General features: G+C 32.7%; 1 pseudogene; it reads left to right on the top strand.

The window, feature by feature from the left end:
- Positions 1 to 6540: 6540 nt before the first annotated feature.
- LOC111998008 (putative UDP-glucose flavonoid 3-O-glucosyltransferase 3) lies at positions 6541 to 8152 on the top strand (annotated as a pseudogene).
- The last annotated feature ends 1501 nt before the right edge of the window (positions 8153 to 9653 follow it).

Below are 9653 nucleotides of genomic sequence, written 5' to 3'. Positions count from 1 at the left end.
AGTGTTAATTGGACCTTTTCACTCAATCGCATTTGAGTCTGTTTGAGAACAGTTTATCTAATTTTTTTGTAAATATGTTAAAATACACTTGTACCTTGAAAAAATTTGAAAATATAATAAAATGCGAGAAAAAAATGAAATCTTAAAAAACTGTACATAAAAACTAAAGTTTAAAGTAAATGCCAAACTCACCCCAATACTTTGGCCTTAGCTGTTAAAGCTGTCCAGGTCTTCTTGATCATTATTCCTGGTGTGAAAAACGTAAAAAATAAAAAAAATAAAAGCTTGATTTCAATGTTAATTGGATTTCTTCACACCAACACTTTTTGGCCTCAGCTATTAAAGCTATCCAGGTCTTCTTGATCATTCTTCCTAGCGTGAAAAAGAAAATAATAATAAAATAAAATAAAAGGAGAATTTGGGGAAAGAGGTTTGTTGGGTAGGTGGCGTTTAGGTACAGAGAGAATTTACTTGTGTTGTACGAGGCTTCAGCTACTAGTGGGTCATTACTCTGTTTGTTTATTGAGGTAGTGGGTCATGGCAGTCGGCAGATGATGGTAATGAGAGGATCAAACACTTGGCCACTAATGCCAGGCAGGAAAAGTCGATCCCTTTATTCCTTGGGCTGTTTTGAAAAGATTCTTTGGCAGTTTAGCCCTATTCATAACCACGTTTTGTAGCTCTACACAAAACGAAAGGAAAAGAGTGAACATTTTACAACATTTCTCTCTTGCCATTAATCTCCAGTGTTTACAATGAAGAAAGCAGAGCTAGTTTTCATTCCTTCACTGGGTATTGGTCACCTTTTATCAATGGTAGAGATTGCAAAGCTCCTCGTTGATCGAGATCACAAGCTCTACATCACAGTCCTCATCACGAAACAATCATTTGACTTTTTTTGGAAAGGGAGGGAGAGGGAGGGAACTAGGTAGGTAGGGTTTTGACTTTTTTCTTTTTTCTTTTCTTTTTTTTTTTTTATACTTTAAATATGCATTTTGTTTATGACAACCACGTCACTTTTTTTTTTTGGTCACTTTGAAATATCACTTTTTTTTTTATTATTATTATTAATAAAAGATAGAAACACTATTTTCTCCAAAGAAAAAAAAAAGTATAAAAAGATAGAAACACTATGAAATCTCACTTCTTGCAATTTTTGTATAGCAAGTGTTCTTTTAAAAAAGTCAGGGAAATATTACCTCAATATTGTGTAGGTGGATTTCTTTTTGGAAATATAACCTCAATATTTTTATTAAAAAAAAAACTTTGTTTATTTTATTTGGCAAAGCCAGGGAAAAAACATTTTCCACTTGACATCCCATTAACCAAATTTTGTTAAATTAATATTAAAAATGTTGTGTATTTAACTACCCACAAATTTCCAAAATTATCTTATTTCATAATTAAAATTCGTTGATTTCAATTTTTAATTAAAGAGTATTTTAAAATATTCAGTATGCCATTTTTTAAAAAGATTTTCAACTAGTTGCGGAGAGAATTTTCGTTGCAAGTATTTTGGTGCTTGATAAACTTTGCATTATTATTCTAAAATTTTCAGTATTATATGTACTATTCATTGTTAAATTTAGCAAAGAAAATTTTATAGAAAAGCATAAAAGTGGAGAAAATCCTAAAATACAAACCAATACCCAAAACCCACTCAAAACCTCCCTATTCAACCTAATTTGATCCTATCGAGTGGTCATAGACCCAACTTCAGTGGTTGACCATGTTTGACCAAATATTGACCAAGTTTTGCAAACTTTGACTACTCATTTCTCACAATCTAACCGTCTAATTGTTGTCATACTTCGCCAACACCAATATCTCATCACATTCTTCAAATACAACGGTCGGATTTTGGATTTAAGTCCAAAGCATTATGGACATGTGTTGTTGTACCAACACACCAAGAAATTTTGATTGGTCACGTTCTATTAATCCAACCGTTTGATTGAGCTCAAAATTCATCAAAACCAATATTTTATCCCACAATTTTAATCCAATGGTCAAATTTTAAATCTGACTTTGGCACAAGATGGATGCGTGTTGTTGCATCTACCTATCATGAAACTTCAATAACTAAAAATATCCAATACTCTTCTAAGAGAGTTATACGCTATATAAATGTTACTAAGAATCAAGAAAATTACTTACAAAATGCAACCAAAACCTAGAAAATGACCCTAATGGATTTACATATGACCTTTGACTTTGCCATTTTAAAACTAGAAACTGAGAAAAGCATGAAAACCAAAAAAACCTTAAAATACTGACCAATACCCAAACCCACTTAAAACCTCTCTAATGAACCTAATTTTATAAATCCAGTGGTCTTGGAACCAACTTTGAAGAATTTGACCAAAGATTGACCGAATTTAATAGACTTTAACAAAGTTTCGCAAGATTTGACTGCTCTATTCTCACAATTTGACCATCTGATTTTTACTGTAATTTACAAACACAAATATTTCACCACGTTCTACCAATCTAACGGCCAGATTTTGGTTCTCCATCTAGTTGCATGATGGACATATGTTGTTGTACCCACCCCACTAGGAAACTTTGTTTAACCCCTTGACACAATCCGACCATCCAAAATGGCTAAAATACACCATCAAAGCTAGGAAATAACCAAAATACCCTTAAACTTCTAAAGTGACAAAAGTGTCCCTAAAAGCTTCAAAATGATCAAAATACCTTTTACTTTTGAAATGACCAAAATAGCCCTTAAGTACTTGGATGGTCGTGAAAGATGTTTTTTTTGCAATTTTTAAAATTAAAAAAAATTAAAAATTCTAGAGTTTTAAGACAAAATTGAGGAAAATTTACCATTCAAAGAAAATCATAATTTTTTACGGCCATATGTATGTTGGAAATCACCTTTATTGTGACAGATTTACTTTACCATCGCTAATACCTTCTTTTCTTAAGAAAATTTTAATTATTAAGGACGACCAAAATGTCCATCGCAAATAAGAATGCAATATATAGTGATGAAAACAACCATCAAACACATGAAAAGTATGGGCATGAATTCCCCCCCCCCCCCCCCCAAAAAAAAAATTACCATTGTCGATGGCTTAGGTCCATTGCAAATATTATTTATTGGGAGGGATCCAATTCCATCACTAATACATTCTTTCTTTTCAAGCAAATTAACTATTTATGACGGTTAGCATGTTCGTCGCAAATACAAATCCAATTAGGAAAAAAAAAATTGCGATGGATAAATGTCGTCACAAATGTGAAAAGTAAGGAGGGAATTTTCCCTCCAAAATATTTTACCATTTTTGATGGCTTCATGGCTACTGCTAATACCCTCTTTTATATTTACAATGGAAGAATGTTGGTCACAATAATAGCACCATAAAAAATATATATTTTGTATTTTTGACGCACAAAAGCCGTCACACAAGTGTTAATAGTTCCGACGGTTTTTTTTTTAGTCTCCGTAAATAATACCCTCTTTTATATTTACGACAGAAGAATGTTTGTTACAAATAATAACACCATAAAAATATATTTTTTCTGTATTTTTGACGCACAAAAGCCGTCACAAGTGTTAATAGTTCCAACAGTTTTTCTTCTGTCATCGTAAATAATACCCTCTTTCATATTTACAATGGAAGAATGTTTGTCACAAATAATAACACCATAAAAAAAAAAAAAAAAATTGTATTTCGATGCATAAAAGCCGTCACAAGTGTTAGTAATTCTGACGGTTTTTATTTAGTTGTCATAAATAATACTTTATTAGCGATGAACATTTTTATGCCGTCTTAAAAAGTAAGGCGGGAACATTTCCCTCCAAAATAAATCATATTTTCGACAAAAATAATAGGCATTTTCGACGAACTCATTTTGCCGTCACAAATGTTTTAATATTCGACAAGTAATTGTCGACGAAAGAGACTTGTCGTCGAAAAGCCTACTTTTTTCGACGGCTTTTTGTAGTCATCGAAAAAGTTTTGTCACAAATAACAATCTTTTTTGTTGTGTAATCCATGATATAAAAATAAATAAATTCATATGACTATAATTTCATAACGAATTTGTAGGTGCCTCCTTTCACCATCTCTAATTGGAAATTTGTATTGCCACCATCACAACAATACATTATACATCCAGCCACATATGGGAAGAGGCATATCACCCAACGTGAAAATACCGAGATGATTGGTTAGATTCTCCTTTTTAGTGGGTAAAGAAAAAGAATCAAGAAAATTTTAAGGTGAAGATTCAATTGTCGATATTGTCCCCCTAATCTAAAGTCTTACATGGAGTCATTACTAAATTAATTATAATAAAACCTTGTAAATAACTTTATTAAAAAAAATGGAGATTACATTGAATGTCAAAAGATAACTCAAATTACAAGGAAAATTAAAACATATTTTTATCCTCTTGTTTTTATTATTTTATGCAAAGCAATACTAAGAACACATGCTGGAACTTTTATTATGAATGATGCACAACACGTTTCTGAAGACTTGATTATTACTGTTAACAGTTGGAGAGGGCAGAGCTTAAAGGCTGTAATTTGTAAACTTGGCTTCGGGGCTACTGTTTTTGAAATCTGGAATTCAGGAATGCTGTGCTGCTTCAAGGTTGTCCTAGTTTTGAATAGTGTTGTTACTTCCATTAAGAAGTTGAAAATGAGAACTGAGTGCAAATGGTCTTCCCTTGCATTGAAAGGGTCATGCAATTCCCTTGCAAAGAAATTTATTTGTTAATGGGGACTATCTATAGACTTTCTTAGGTCTTGTAGGTCCTCTATTTAGCCTAGTGAGCAAGTGTTTTGTTTTGTGTTTGCTATCATATCTGCTTGTTGTATTATGTGTTGTTGTTTTGGCAGCTTGTTTTCAACAAAAATTTCTCTCGATTATTAAAATGAAAAGATGTCATTTTCTATAAGGAATTCATAATTAAAGTAGATCTACTATCTTAACTTGTTTCAATGCAATGCTCTCATCATAAACTTATAAGAAGAAAATGGGTTGTTATCCTTACCATTATTTTTTTGTGCGTGATATTAATAGGTTTAGGTCTAATTTGCCAGGTCTACTCACACTCATTTTCCCTGCATTTTCTCTTTTGCTTATTTCCTCTAGCTTCTTGCAGTTAGCCCTTCGTGTTGATGCTTAGTTCTCCCATCTTAAAAAAATTTGCCTTGAAGGATGGGCTTCAATAATTAAGTCCATATTTTCAGTAATGAGTATTTCTTATGCTCTAAAGATAGCGGTCCACATGACAAATTTTGCTTGAGTAAGTGATATGCTACTCGGGATAAGTTGGACTAATAAGGATTAAATCCCCTCTAATTGAATCCTCCAATTAATTCTCTTATTTTTATGTAGATGTAAGACATGTGGTATTTGAAATAAATAAATAAATGTCATTTGTTATACATCTGGCTAAAAATTGGAAAGAATTTGATGATTCAATTGGAGGAGATTGTTTCCCTAATTTTTGTGAAATATCACTAGACTTGGCAAAAATTGGACCCAACACATTAACCCAAAGAAAAATACCTTAGAATATTTTACTAGGAGCAAAGCCAGTTGATCTAGACCCGACATGAAGTAAGGGTCAAATTGTCTAACATGTGAATTGATCCTTTTTTTTAAATTAAAAAAAAAAAGAAAAAAGACCACATAAACTAGTAAATCATTCCAAATGCTAAACAATGTGATAATATGACATCAACTATCCAAAATTAATAACTACATTTGAATTCCTTTTTTCTTTTTCTTTTTCTTTTTTTTTTTTTTTTTTTTTTTTTNTTTTTTTTTTTTTTTTTTTTTTTTTTTTTTTTTTTTTTTTTTTGCATATTAAAAAATACAGGTTAATCCATAACTTCACCCAACCCATACCCAACTAAATCCAACCCACTTAAAACCTGATTTTTTACTGAACTTGATCCAACCCACTTAACACTTTATTCCTATTGATGACTTTATATGCTCTTAGCACCAGTTTGTTGACTCCATTAGTAAGAGCTTGATTTCAGTGTTAATTAGATCTTTTCACTCAATCGCATTTGAGTCTGTTTGAGAACAGTTTATCTAATTTTTTGTAAATATGTTAAAATATACTTGTACCTTGAGAAAATTTAAAAATATAATAAAATGCGAGAAAAAAAATGAAATCTTAAAAAACTGTACATAAAAACTAAAGTTTAAAGTAAATGCCAAACTCACCCAATACTTTTTGGCCTTAGCTGTTAAAGCTGTCCAGGTCTTCTTGATCATTATTCCTGGTGTGAAAACATAAAAAATAAAAAAAATAAAAGCTTGATTTCAATGTTAATTGGATTTCTTCACACCAACACTTTTTGGCCTCAGCTATTAAAGCTATCCAGGTCTTCTTGATCATTCTTCCTAGTGTGAAAAAAAAAAAAATAATAATAATAAAATAAAATAAAAGGAGAATTTGGGGAAAGAGGCTTCAGCTACTAGTGGGTCATTACTCAGTTTGTTTATTTGAGGTAGTGGGTCATGGCAGTCGGCAGATGTTGGTAATGAGAGGATCAAACACTTGGCCACTAATGCCAGGCAGGAAAAGTCGATCCCTTTATTCCTTGTGCTGTTTTGAAAAGATTCTTTGGCAGTTTAGCCCTATTCATAACCACGTTTTGTAGCTCTACACAAAACGAAAGGAAAAGAGTGAACATTTTACAACATTTCTCTCTTTCCATTAATCTCCAGTGTTTACAATGAAGAAAGCAGAGCTAGTTTTCATTCCTTCACTGGGTATTGGTCACCTTTTATCAATGGTAGAGATTGCAAAGCTCCTCGTTGATCGAGATCACAAGCTCTACATCACAGTCCTCATCACGAAACAATCATTTGACCCCAAGGTTGCTGCCTACACTGAATCTCTCAATCTCAATGCTTCCACATATACAGAACATATACATTTTATTGATCTCCCAGAGTATGTTCTAAACCAAGAAACCAATCCCATGATTTTTCTTTCTTTATACATTGAAAGTCAAAAACCCCACGTCAAAGAAGCTGTTACCAATCTCAAACAATCGAGGTCAGGTTCTAACTCGCCTCATCTCGCCGGTTTTGTGATCGATTTGTTCTGTGCAACGATGGTAGACGTCGCCAATGAATTTGGGGTTCCAACTTATGTGTTTTTCACTGCAAGTGCAGGTTTTCTCAGTCTCGTGCTTCATCTCCAAAGCCTTCGTGATGGGCACAACCAGGATACATCCGAGTTATTCAAAGACTCAGATGATAAGTTGGTCGTGCCGAGTTTTGTTAACCCAGTCCCGGCTAGGGCCATAAAGCTAAGCAAGGAAGGGGCATCTCTGACCCTGGATTGTGCTAGAAGGTGGAAAGAAACTAAAGGCATCATTGTGAACACGTTTATGGAGCCTGAATTTTATGCGATTCTGTCTAAGGCTAAAAATACTCCCCCAGTGTACCCAGTGGGACCTATCTTAAACTTGAAGAGCGACGATAGTCATGTGGGGTCCAATGGATCACACGATCAAAGAATTGATGATATCATGAAGTGGTTTGATAATCAACCTCCATTATCTGTGGTGTTCTTGTGTTTTGGGAGCATGGGGAGTTTGGATGACAATCAAGTGAGGGAGATCGCACAAGCTCTTGATCAAGGTGGGTTTCGATTTTTATGGTCCCTACGACGACCCCCTCCAAAAGGTAAGATTGCACTTCCCACTAATTATGAGAATTTGGAGGAAGTCTTGCCAGAAGGATTTTTGGATCGGACGGCTGGGATTGGAAAGGTCATTGGTTGGGCACCACAAGTGGCAATCTTATCACATCCTGCAATAGGAGGGTTGGTGTCGCATTGTGGGTGGAATTCTATATTGGAGAGTCTTTGGTTTGGTGTGCCAATTGCTGCTAATTGGCCAGTTTACGCTGAACAACAGTTGAATGCCTTCGAAATGGTGAAGGAGTTGAATTTAGCCGTGGAGATCATATTGGATTCTAGGAGAGATTTTATGATTGATAATCAAACAAAGGGTGAAGGAGATGACTGAAAGAAGTAGGATGGCCTTGATGGATGGTGGGTCTTCTCACTTTTCATTGGGACAATTAATTGATGATGTTATAGATAATATGCCATGAGCTAATTGTACTTTAAGTGTGTGTGTGTGTGTGTTTTTTTTTAAGGCATATTTTTTTAATGGTTTTTAAATCATTTCGGTTCATTTATTTTTTGGCAAATTTCACTTTTTATATTAAATTATCACTTTGATTTCAATTACACTTAACCCTTGAACATCGAGATGCAAGTTTGAACCTTCAAAATTGAAATTATGTTTTAGTGCCCTCCTATTATTTGTTTTTGTGTTAAGCTTGACAAAACTTAACATTGAAATGTCAATTTATTCATTTCTACAAAAACATACTAAATATTAATGAGTAAATTCCTCTATTAATGCTAAATTATGTTAGAATTAATAGAAAAATAGATAGTAGGAGGTTAAGTGTAATGTATAAATTATAATTGGAATTGGAGTAGGGGGTTATTGTGCACGGTTCAGTAGTTTAGGAAGTAAGTGTAATTCAAGTAATGGTTTAGGGTAGACTAGTATAATTTCCCTTCTATTTTTTTTTTCTTTTAGGCTTAGCCCGATCTATCCTTACCAAAGGAGTTTGTAATAATTGCATTATCACTTTCTTAAATAAATTTTGGAGCCAAAAAAAGATATTTCTAAATCATAAAATATTTTTTTGTGTTTTTATTTTGTTATATGGGCTTCCTACAGATTTTCGTAAAGAATTAGATTACTAATATATATACCAATACATGTACATCATCGATACAAATGTGTAAGTTTATTAAAAACAATATGAGTTAATTTCAGTTTACCCACTTGTTAGGCCCATTTTAATATGCATGTGTGGTTTGAAAGTTATCACTTTACCCATATGAGATAGCCTTTGTTTGCCCCATGTAACCCACCTCTCCCCTCTTTGTTAGAAAAACAATTTTAAAACATAAAACATAAAATAAAACGAATCAAAAGGCACTCATGAGAAACTTTGCCTTGTATTCAATTTGACCCCCACACATAGTTCAATGACAAAAAAAAAGGAGAGAAAGTAAAGAGCAAAAAGAACAAATAGCTTCCTTCTTTAAACACCAAAAACAAAACAAACCTAGAGAGAGATCTTCGATTTCTAATACTGTGCATTGCTTTTTCGTATTTTCATTCCAAGATCTCAATCCATTGTTCCACAACAGTACACTTTTTTTTTTTTTTTGGCAGAACTGAAAAAACAAATTCCATTTTGTTTTTTTTGTTTTTTTGTTTTTTTTTTTTGTTTTTTTGGATATGAATACCAAATCTATTTCCATTTTTGTTCAGTGTTCATTAAATCAGTTCCACATTGCAACAATTTGTTTTGTTAAATCACTATTTTTAACTTAATAATTTTTTTTTTAAGAGTTATGTGAGTTTTCTATTTCTATATTTAGCTCAAGATATAGTATTATTCAGTGTTATTCTTTCTCTTCTTCTTCTTCTTCTTTCATTTTATTTTTAATCTGATCTAGTTCTCTAATATGTTGTGCATTTGTGGAGGGGTAGGATGCTATGTGTTTGCCTTTTTTTCTAATTTGTAAAAAAATTATGTTGGTATGTATCAAATGGCTTTCAATTT

This window comes from Quercus suber, unplaced genomic scaffold (assembly GCF_002906115.3).
Source record: "Quercus suber isolate HL8 unplaced genomic scaffold, Cork oak 2.0 scaffold_499, whole genome shotgun sequence".
NCBI classification, from domain to species: domain Eukaryota; kingdom Viridiplantae; phylum Streptophyta; class Magnoliopsida; order Fagales; family Fagaceae; genus Quercus; species Quercus suber.
Note: the sequence above shows the minus strand (reverse complement) of the source record. Positions and strands in the feature narration are given on the sequence as shown.